Source organism: Rattus rattus, chromosome X, assembly GCF_011064425.1.
Source record: "Rattus rattus isolate New Zealand chromosome X, Rrattus_CSIRO_v1, whole genome shotgun sequence".
NCBI classification, from domain to species: Eukaryota; Metazoa; Chordata; class Mammalia; order Rodentia; family Muridae; genus Rattus; species Rattus rattus.
The window spans coordinates 38,944,658-38,957,132 of record NC_046172.1 but is presented as its reverse complement, the minus strand read 5'-3'; the positions used below and the strand labels follow the sequence as shown (position 1 = coordinate 38,957,132).

The window sequence follows — 12,475 nt, the reverse complement described above, 5'->3', positions numbered from 1 at the left end:
CTTAATACTCTTGTGATTCACAGTTCTGTCTTCAGTGTCCTTAGAAAAAATATTCTCAAGTTTTATTAATCTTCAGTATTCATCAAGAAAATTACTATTGTCTATCTTCAGAACTTGGTCATGTGATAAGGCATTGAAGATTTCCACATGAACAGCATTTTTAAAGAGTATACGCTTTATAAGGCATTAGAGGAAGATATAAAGCATAGCTATTATTCAGTATAATTTTAAGTGTGGTCTTTCAGCGCTGTAATTAGATAATATACTTCAAGGACAGCAAATTCTTGATATTTGCATATCCCGTCCTAAACAATGAAACTAAATTTACAATAATTATTAAATTAATTTAATATTATTAATAAATGATAAAGGAAACAGTAAAATTTATTTTAGTAAGTATATGCAATGTATAGGTAGCAGACATGAAAAATAATACAGATTTTAGATTGTGAAAATGAAATTGCCAAGCAATAATAATTTTAATACATTTTAGTTGCAATTGTGATAAAACACATTGCACCCAATATATTAGCTTGCTAATACAATGAATAAAAAATTAAGCAAATAGATAGATGACTTTGTCATTGATAACAAAATGGGGATATCATAGACAATTATTCCATCTGTAACTCACAGTTTATTTTAAAATTATCTTTTATTTTAAATTCAAAATGTAGCATTTTCATATGAATACAATCAGTACCCAGCATATATATACACATAAATATCATATGTTCACAAATCAGGAAGAGATTCATACAAATTCAATTTCACAGTGAACTATATAGTTATGACTATATGTTCTAATATAAGTGTCCTCATCTTTGTGTGTTTATCATCAATTATATAAGCTTTTTAATATGACTTAGTTTCAAAACTTATTTAAAAAAAAACTTTTAACTAAATGACAGATTAAAACCAATGGGCCCTTTTAGTTTTTCAACCCTAAAGTTTTTTATATAATATATATTATATAAAAAATAGAAACACACACACACACACACACACATATATATACACACACACACATGTTTGACAGGCTGTGGTTAAGATAGATCAACAGAGAGTCCAAGAATTCCAAGAATTGTTACTAGTTCAGTCCACAAGGATAGATATTTCAGTTGTTCTTCAGTATGATGGAATTATGAAGTAGTAAGCTCTAAAGCCACTAAAGAAATGGACATGCCAGCTGGAGTAAGAACAAGCAGACAAAGAGTCAAAATTTCCTTCTTCCGTATCCTTTATATAGGCTATGACCAGAAGATGTCACCCTGATTAAAGGAGGCTCTTCCTACATCAAAAGATCTGATTTAATGTTTAATGATTTAATGTTTTTACACATTAAAAGAATTGGGGGGGGCAATGATTAGATTTTTTTCCCATAAAATTTTCCTCTCCCCCTGAGGTCAGACAAAGTAGCCAATTAGGAGAACAAGAGGAGTGTTTCTGTTTCTCAAAATCCTCTCCAGCATCTGCTGTTACCTGAGTTTTTGATCTTAGCCATTCTGACTGCTGTGAGGTGTAATCTCACGATTGTTTTGATTAACATTTCCCTTATGACTATGAACTTTGAACATTTTTTAACTGCTTCTCAACCATTCGAGATTTCTTCATCGTGAATTTTTGTTTGGGTCTATACCCCATTTTTTGATTGGGTTGTTCAGATTTTTTATGGTTAACTTATTGAGTTCTTCAAATATATTTAATATTAGCTGGCGATTTGTCCTACTGATTATGTCTTTTGATGTACAGAAGATATTCAGACAATCAGATGGCAAGAGGCAAGCACAGGAATCTAACCAACAGAAACAAAGACTACTTGGCATCATCAGACCCCAGTTCTTCCACCAAAGCAAACACTGGATATCCCAATACATTAGAGAAACAAGATTTTGATTGGAAATCACATCTCATAATGATGATAGAGGATTTTAAGAGGAACATAAATAACTCCCTTAAAGAAAGACAAGACAACATGGGTAAGTAATAGAAGACCTTAAAGAGGAAACACAAAAATCCCTTAAAGAATTGCAGGAAAACACAACCAAACAGGTCAAGGAATAGAACAGAAACATTCAGGATCTAAAAATAGAAATAGAAACAATAAAGAAATCACAAAGGGAGACAACCCTGGAGATAGAAAATCTAGGACAGAGATTAGAAGTCATAGATAAAATCATTAACAACAGAATACAAGAAAGAAAGAGAGAATCTGAGGTGCAGAAGATACCATAGAAAACATTGACACAACCATCAAAAAAATGTAAAACACAAAAATCTGCTAACCCAAAACATCCAGGAAATCCAGGAGACAATGAGAAGTTCAACTCTAAGGTTAATATGTATAGAAGAGAGTAAGGGTTCCCAACTTAAAGGGCCAGGAATTATCTTCAACAAAATTATACAAGAAAGAGATGCCTATAAGCATACAAAAAGCCTATAGGACTCCAAATAGATTGGACCAGAAAATAAATTCCTCCTGTCAAATAATAGTCAAAACGCCAAAAAGCAAAAAACAAAGAAAGAATATTAAAACCATTGAAGCTAAAAGGTCAAGTATCATATAAAGGCAGATCTCTCAGAATTACACCAGACTTCTCATCATAGTCTGTGAAAGCCAGAAGATCCAGGGCAGATGTCATACAGACCCTAAGAGAACACAATGCCAGCCCAGGATACTATATCTAACGAAACTCTCAATTAACATAGATGGAGAAACCAAGATATTCCATGACAAAACCAAATTTACACAGTATGTTTCCACAAATCCAGCCCTACAAAGGATGATAGATGAAAACTCCAACATAAAGAGGTAAGCTATACCCTAGTAAAAACAAGTAATTAATCTTCTTTCAACTAACCCAAAAGAAGATAGTCACACAAACATAAATTAACCTTTAACAACAAAAATAACAGGAAAAATCAATCTTCGATTACTAATATCTCTCAACATCAATGGATGAAATACCGCAATAAAAAGAATTAGACAAACAGACTGGATATGTATAGAGGACCCATGATTTTGCTGCATATAGAAAACGCACCTCAGTGACAAAGGCAAACACTTTTTCATAGTAAAAGGCTAGGAATAATTTTTCCAAGCAAATGGCACCAAGAAACAAGCTGGAGTAGCCATTCTGATATCAAATAAAATCAACTTTCAACCAAAAGTTATCAAAAAAGATAAGGAAGTACACTGCATACACATCAAAGGAAAAATCCACCAAGATGAACTCTCAATTCTAAATATCTATGCTCCAAAAGCAAGGGCACCTACATTCAAAAACTAAACTTAACTGATAGTACACATTATACCTCACACAATAATAGTAGGTGACTTCAAGACCACACTCTCATCAATGGACAAAGCATAGAAACAAAAACTAATCAGAGACAGAGTAAAAGTAACAGAACTTATGAATCAAATGGATTTAGCAGGTAGCTATAGAACATTTCATCCTAAAACAAAATAATTTTCCTTCTTTTCAGCACCTCATGTTATTTTTTGCAAAACTGATAGAAATGATCCCATAATCCTATCACATGACCATGACTAAGGGTATATAACATCAATAACAACAAAAACAGCAGAGAGCCCACAAGGTGAACAATGTTCTACTCAATGATAACTTGTTCAAGAAAGAAATAAAGAAATTAAAGACTTTTTTGGAATTTTATGATAATGAAGGCACACCATGCACAATTTATGGAACACAATGAAAGCAGTGCCAAGAAAATATTGTTATAGCTCTGTATGCCTCCATAAAGAAACTGGAGAGAGCATACACTAGCAGCGTGACAGCACACCTGGAAGCTCTAGAACAAAAAGAAGCAAATACACCCAAAAGGAGTAGACATCAGGAAATAATCAAACTCATGGCAGAAGTCAACACCCAAAAAGATCTATACAAAGGATCAACAGAACCAGGAGCTGGTCTTTGAGGGAATCAACAACATAAATAAACCTTTAACTAGACTAACAAGAGGCCACAGAGACAGTATGCAAATAACAAAGTCAGAAATGAAAAATGAGGCATAAGAACAGAAACTGAGGAAATCCAAAAAGTCATCAGATCCCTCTAAGCCTACACTCAACAAAACTAGAAAATCTGGATGAAATGGCCAATTGTCTAGACACATATCAGCTAGCAAACTTAAATCAGCATCAAATGAACCATCTAAACAGTTCCATAACTCCTAAAAAAATAGAAAAAGTCATTAAAATCTTCCAACCAAAAAAAAAGCCCAGAACTAAATGGGTTTAGTAGAAATCTATAAGAACTCATAGAAGACTTAATACAGTACTCTCCAAACTATTCTCAAAAATAGAAACACTACCCAATTGTTTCATGAAGCCAAATACCCTTTATACCCAAACCACAAAGACAATAAACAAAATTACTTCCATAAGAACAAATCCAAGAACATAACAAAATGATTATCAATCATGATTAACTAGGCTTCATCTTGAGGATGTAGGGGTGGTTCAATATACAGAAATCCATCAACATAATCCACTATATAAACAAACTCAAAGAAAAAGCCACATGATCTGAGATGCTGAGAAAGCATTTGACAAAATTCAACACCCCTTCATACTAAAATTCTTGGAAAGATCAGGAATTCAAGGACCATTCTTAAACAAGTAAAAGAGTTATACAGAAAACCGGTAGCCCACATCAAGCTAAATTGAGAGAAAATTGAAACAATCCCACTAATCAGGAACTAGAAAAGGCTGCCCACTCTCTCCCTACTTATTAAAAATTGTACTTGAAGTCCTAGCCAGAGCAATCAGACAACAAAAGGAGGTCAAACGGATACAGATTGGTAAAGAAGTCAAAATATCACTATTTGCAGATTGTAAGATAGTATACTTAAGTGACCCTACAAATTCCACCAGAGAACTACTAAGCCTGATAAACAATTTTATGTCCAGCAAAGTAGCTGGACATAAAATTAACTCAAACAAATCAGTAGCTTTCTTCTATTCAAAAGATAAACAGGCTGAGAATAAAATTAGGGACAAGACACTCTTCATAAAGGTCACAAATATTATAAAACTCAGTGGGGTGACTCTAACTAAGCAAGTGAAAGATCTGTATGACAAGAAATTCAAGTCTCTGAAGAAAGAAATTGCAGAACATCTCAGAAGATGGAAGGATCTCCCATGTTCATTGATTAGCATGATTAATAGAGTAAAAATGGCCATCTTGCCAAAAGCAATTTACAGATTCAATGCAATAGCCATCAAAATTCCAAATGAATTCTTCATAGAGTTAGAAAGAGCAATTTGCAAATTCATTTGGAATAACAAAAAAAACTAAGGATAGTGAAAAATATCCTCAAAAATTCAAGAACTTCTGGAGGAATCACCATCCCTGAACTCAAGAATTATTATAGAGCACTAGTGATAAAAATTGTATGATATTGGTACAGAGATAGGCAGATAGATCAATGGAATAAATTTGGAGACCCAGAAATAAACCCACATACCTATTCTCACTTGATCTTTGACAAAGGAGCTAAAAACATACAGTGAAAAAAATAGCATTTTCAACAAACGGTGGTGGTTCAACTAGCAATCAGCATGTAGAGGAGTGCAAACTGATCCATTCTAATAGCCTTGTACAAAGATCAAGTCCAATTGCATCAAAGGCCTTCACATTAAAAGAGATACATAGAAAGTAACGGAAGAGAAAGTGGGGAAGATTTGATCACAGGCACAGGGCAAATTTTCCTGAACAGAACACCAACAGCTTATGCTCTAAGTTCAAGAATCAACAAATGGTACCTCATAAAACTGCAAAGTTTCTGTAAGGCAAAGGACACTCTCAATAGGACAAAACAGCAAAAATTGATTGGGAAAAGATCTTTACCAATCCTGTTCCAACAGAGGTCTAACATCCAATGTCTACAAAGAACTCAAAAGAGACAACAGAGAGTCAAATAACCCTATTTTAAAAATGGGCTGAGAGCTAAATGAAGAATTCTAAACTGAGGGAATACTGAATGGGGCTGAAAAGCACCTTAAAGAAATGTTCAAACTCCTTAATCATCATAGAAATTCAAATGAAAACAACTCTAACATTCTACCTCGCAACACTCAGAATGGCTAAAATCAAAAACTCAGGTGAAAACAGATGGTGGCCAGGATGTGGAGGAAATTGAACACTCCTCCATTGTTGGTGGGATTGCAAGTTGGTACAACCACTCTGGAAATCAGTCTAAAATTTTCTCATAAAATTGGAAATTGTACTGCCTGAGGACCCATCTATACTTCTCCTGGGCATACACCCAAAAGATGTTCCAGCATATAACAAGGACATGTGTTCCATTATGTTCATAGCAGCCTTGTTTATAACAGCCAGAAACTGGAAACAAGCAAGATATCCTTCAACAGAGGAATGGATACAGAAAATTGGGTACATTTACACAATGAAGTGCTGCTCAGCTATTAAAAACAATGTCTTCATGAAATTCATAGACAAATGGGTTTAACTAGAAATAATCATCCTGAGTGAGGTGATGCAATCACAAAAAACACACATGGTATGCGCTTACTGATAAGTGGATATTAGCGCAAAAGCTCGAATTATTCAAGATACAGTCCACAGACCACATGAAGCTGAAGAAGGATGACCAAAGTTCGGATGTCTCAGTACCTCTTAGAAGGGGGAACAAAAATATCCATAGTAGGAAATACAAAAACAAAGTTTGGAACAGAGACTGAGGGAAAAGCCATTCAGAAACTGTTCCACCTGAGGATTCATCCCATTATAGAGCCACCAAACCCAGAAAATATTGCTGATTCCAAGGAGTGCATGCTGACAGGAGCCTGATATAGCTGTATCTTGAGAAGGTCTGCCATAGAATGACAAATACAGAGGCAGACACTCACAGCCAACCATTGAACTAAGAACAGGGACAGTGGAAGAGAAAGAGAAAAAAAATGAACATGCTGAAGGGGTTTGCAATCTCATAAGAACAATATCAACCAATCAGATCTCCCAGGGACTGAACCACCATCCAAAGATACACATGGACAGATGCATGGCTCCAGCTACATAAGTAGCAGATGATTGCCTTTTTGGGCATCACTAGAAGGAAAAGCCCTTGTTCCTGCCATGGTTTGATGCCCAAGTGTAGGGGAATGTCCGGGACAGGAGGTAGGAAAGGTTTCTGGGTGAGGAACACCCTCACAGAAACAGAGGACAGGGGAATGGTATAGGGGTTTTATGGTCTGCAAAGGGGAAAGGGGACAACATTTGAAATGTAAATAAAAAATATCCAATCAGAAAAAAAATAGAAAAAAACATGGAAATGTTATTTGAAAGAAGGGAAAACTTATTATTCATACTCAATATTCATAATCATAACAGCTTCACTTAAAAACTGCCAGTGACTAAGATGACTTTCATAATAATGGTCCCTGCAAGTGACATAGCTCAGAGAAGAAATTAACCTGTCAACAATCCTGATGACCTGAGTTCAATTCTCAAGACACACATGCTTAAAGAAAATACATACTCTACATAGCTGGGCTTTGTCCTTCACATGTCATGTAGAAACTATTGGCTTCAATGCAACAACATAATATTAAATAATGCTGATTTTAAAGTATGGTCTATTAGTGACTCAAACAGCAAGAATCGTGTCTTAGTTAGGGTTTTACTGCTGTGAAGAGACACCATGACCAAGGCCAAGTCTTATAAAGGACAACATTTAATTGGGGCTAGCTTATAGGTTCAGAGTTTCAGTCAGCTATTCTCAAGATGGGAACATGGCACCACTGAGGCCGGCATGGTGCAGGTAGAACTGAGATGTCTACATCTTTATCTGAAGGAAGATGGAGGAAGACTCGCTCTTACACAACCAGGATGAGTGTCTCAAACCCCAACCCACAGTGACACACCTACATACACCACCAAGGCCATACTTACTCCATCAGTGCCACACCTTCTAATAGTGACAATCCCTGGGCCAAGCATATGCAAATCATCACAAATAGTTTCTTAGAATTTTTTTTTTAAATTTCAGGGAACTATTTCATTCATAGCATTATTATAGTCACTGAATTTGATGGTTATCATACCAGAAAATTATATGTATATAATTAAAATTTTGGACACTCCTTTATTCCTTTTCATTGATATATAATGTAATGGAAAAATCAATACATTTTTTAAACTCACAGAATTTAGGGGCTGAGAGCATTAGAAATATTCTCTAAGGAATTTTCAAATCTCTATTCACTGTGCTATCAAGTGAATTTTCAGAATTAATTCCTTCTTTTCAGTTGAAAATTTGAATACGCATTTTGTTCTTTGACTAAAATCATCCTAGCCCCCATGGGGCTCCTGTATATGGCAGGGATCAAGGGGAACACGTTGTGGCTCCATCTTGCTTACGGCGGGGGAACCACCATTTCCCTGCTATAAGCCATTGCCATCTGCTATCCACGAATCTCTTAGGAATGCCACAAAGCCCCCTGTTTTTAGAGATTTCAGAGTCTTATGAAGGAAACTCATAAAAATGAGCGACTGGAATTATTTCCTGTCTAACCACCCCCACTTTTAAGGGCTATATGTCTTTACAGGTTGTTCTGGCAAAGCAATTCTCACTACTGTAGTTCAGTCAAAAGTCCCTATTCCATAAGCTAAATGGTGACATATTCCCACAGAAAGGCCAAATCCAAAATAGGGTCTGTGGTTACCTCTATTGCACTTTCCGTGTTCTTTCTTTGTCCATGGGAGGATAGTAGGGCAGAAAATGCCCTGAGCAGAAGTACGCAGGGTAAAATGAGATAGCAAGAAAAGATGTTCCAAGCATGGCAGCCACAATGTGTGAATCGTGTATCCTTCTGAGAGTGTAGCCAACCCTCCAGGAGACTGACTTCTTCAAGTCGTCACCAGCTTTCGGGTGAGTGTGCCAGGTTTTGCCCAGTCAACACAGACCCCCATTACGGAGGCAAGCTCAACAAAACTAAATTATAAGGAAGTATATTATAGTATAGATAAATTGGCTGAGAATGAAATTAAGGAAAGAAGAGCCTTTTCTAAGAAATAGAAAAACTTTACCTATGTCAGGAAACTCATTGCAGGCCATCCTTTAGACAAGGAGTTGACTAAAAATAAGGTAACTGCGTTTTGATACATTCAAGAGCAGGGAGGCTATGTAGTAAGTTACACTTAAGACATCTTCCAGGTCAAAATATAGCTACACTAGGTAAATGACTCACAACCAGTCTATAGTCAAGGTCAATTATGTAACAAGCCTGGAGACACAGATTGGTACATATACACAGGAGGTCTTTAATCACTTTTAACTTGGCACATAGTGTTAAGCAGAGTATATTATCTCCCTGTTTTTGCCAGGAACATGCATATATTATGGGAGACTTTCATTGGCTCCAACATAGTAGTCCAGAGCAATAACCAACCTGAAAGCAATTACCTTAGCTTTTGTCTGGCTTCTTCTAGATCCATATAACCATTCCCAGAAAGAAAATTCAATAGTTCTCTTCTTTGGGGGATCCCTTCTAAATCTCAGGAGTTTGTCTTGATGTCCTCAAAAGTCTCATTTATGTATATTTCTCTTTAATAAAGCTTTCTTCTGCATTGCTTGCTCCTTGTGGTGTCTCTACCTTTAATCTTAATTAGAAGAAATACATGAACTTGAGTGACAGTGTTCCAAGTTAGTGGCTTAGGTTCTATGGTCAAGAAAATTAGGTTAAGTTAGCTTGAAAATTGTCTAACCATACTGCACTAAAAATTCCTCTGTCATTATCCTTAATGGTAAGATTAAACCTAGATTATGGCCATGAAATATTTTATTGTTACTATAAAGTTTTAAAAATGAAATGTACTAAATGGAAGAAGTAGATAACTTATATCCATCACTACACTTCAGCAACCACACAAAGACTAAGTAAAGAAAGAATTACGGACAGATTTCTTTTATGAAGATTGATGCAAAGATACTCAATATAAACTTCACAAATTGAATCTAGGAACACACAATGATCAAGTATTTCTCATCCCAGGAATGTAGGGATACTTCAATATATGGAAATCAATACATCAATGTAATACCCCCTAAAAATATGAAAGAAAAAAATATATGATCATCACATTAGATGCTGAAAATATGTTTGACAAAATCCAACACACCTTCATGTTAAAAGCATCAGAGAGATCAAGAACTCAAGACACATACCAAAACATAATCAAGGCAATATACAGCAAGTCAATAGTCAACATCAAACTAAATGAAAAGCATCTTAAAGCAATCACACTAAAAATCAGGGAAAAGGCTGTCCACTTTTTCCCTAAATATGCAATATAGGACTTGAAGTTCTAGTCAGAGTAGTAAGACAACTAAAGGAGATCAAATGGATGCAATTTGAAAAGGAAGAAGTCAAATTATTGCTATTTGCAGATGATATTATAGTATACATAAATGACCCAAAAATTCTACCAAAGAACTCCTATAGCTGCTGATAAACAGCTTCAGGAATGTGTCTGGATGCAAAAATAACTCAAAGAAATCAGTATCACTTATTTATGCAAATGACAAATTGCCTGAGAAGAAAATTAAGAAAAGAAGACCCTTTATAATAGCCATGAATATTACAAAATATCTTGTAACTCTAACCAAGCAAGTAAAAGATCCGTATGATAAGAATTTCAAGTCGCTGAAGAAAGAAACTGTAGAAGATATTAGAAGATAGAAAGACCTCCCACACTCATTGATAGGCAGGGATAACAGTGAAAATGGTCATCTTACTGAAAGCAATCTACAGATCTAATGCAATCCTCAAAATTCCAACATAATTTTTATAGACCTTGAAAGAGAAAATCTTGTCTTTATATGGAAACATAAAAATCCCAGGATAGCAAAAATCATCCTGAACCATAAAAGAACTTCAGAGCAATCACCATCCCTTGCCTCAAGCTGTACTAAACAGCAATAGTGATTAAAACCTCATGGCTTTGGTATAGAAACAGACACGATTTTCAATGGAATTGAATTGAAGACTCAGAAATAAACATACAAAGAATTCTTTAAAACATTTGTGAACACCAGCCACACCCCAATTGCTAAAGTTCTTAAAACTCTTTCTTCTCTCAGAGTTCATACCTAGAAGAGTAGTAAAGTTAGTAACATCATAAAATAAGAAGTGTTCTTGTTTGCTTTTCTTCTGCTGGTATAAAATTCAATAACAAAAATCATTTTGGGAATTAAGAGTTATTTTATTTTGTACTTTCAGGTCATAATTCATTTTTGAGGGTAGTCAGAGCAGGAACTGAAGGCACAATCTTAAAGCAGAAATGACTGAGAAAAACTGTTTGCTGGAATGCTCCCAGGCTTATCTTCCATTTATCCAAAATTATGCAACACTGGCTCTAAAGCCCAGTGATGTTACTTACTATAATGAATGGGCTGGGCTGTCCCACATTAATTATCAGTTAAGAAAATATTCCACAGTCATGCTAACAGTAAATTTGATGGAGGAATTTTTCAATGGAGGTTATTTCTACCAAAGCATGTCAAGCTGACAACCAAGAAAGAAAAATTTGGCCATTATGTTTTAATCTTGCTTTCTTTTTTACTTATTCACTTTACACCCCACTCACTGCCCCCCCCTCCCTGTCACCCCTTCAAAACCCTTCTCCTATCACCCTTCCTTTTGTCCTCTGAGCAGGTGGGAAATCTCCTCTGGATATCTCTACCCTTGCACTTCAAGTCTGTATTAGGCTAGCCACTTTTTTTCCACTGAGGCCAGACAAGGCATCTCACCTAGAAGAATATATCTTATACACAGGCAACAGCTTTTGGGATAGACCCACTCCAGTTATTCAGGACCCTCATGAAAGCCCAGCTTCACATTGGCTATATAAGTGTAGGAAGGCCTAAGTTCAGCCTCTGTATGTTCTTTGGTTGGCAGTTCAGACTTTGAGAATCCTAAGAGGCTAGGTTAATTGACTCTGCTAGTCTTCCTGTGGACTTCCTATCCCATTCCACACCCACAATCTTTCCTCTTATTTGCCCATAAGAGACTCTAGGCTCCATCCACTGTTTGTCTGTAAGGGGTTATATCTCTTTGAGTTAGATGTGGGGTGGAGCCTCTCACAGGACAACATGTTCTTGTCTGCAATCACAGTATCATTAATAGTGTCAGAAATTGGTGCTTGCCAGTGGGAGGTGTCATGATATCATGATATGGGGTGGTTATTGGTTGGTCATTCCCTTAGTCTCTGCACCATCCCATGTACCTTGATTTCTTGTAGATAGGATATATTTGAAGTTAAAAGTTTTGTGGGTGGGTTGGTGTCCCTATTGCTCCATTGGGTTTTCCATGGCTACAGGAGGTGACCACTTCAGGTTCCATATCCCCAATGTTGTGTGTTACAGCTAAGATCTCCCCCATTGATTCTTGGTACCTCCCTTCTCCCAGGTCTCTTTCTTATCCTGG

The 12,475-nt window shown here is 35.9% G+C and overlaps 1 pseudogene; it reads left to right on the top strand.

Annotated features, from left to right (window-relative positions):
• Positions 1-1,975: 1,975 nt before the first annotated feature.
• Positions 1,976-12,475, top strand: part of LOC116887840 — a 57,632-nt pseudogene continuing 47,132 nt past the window's right edge.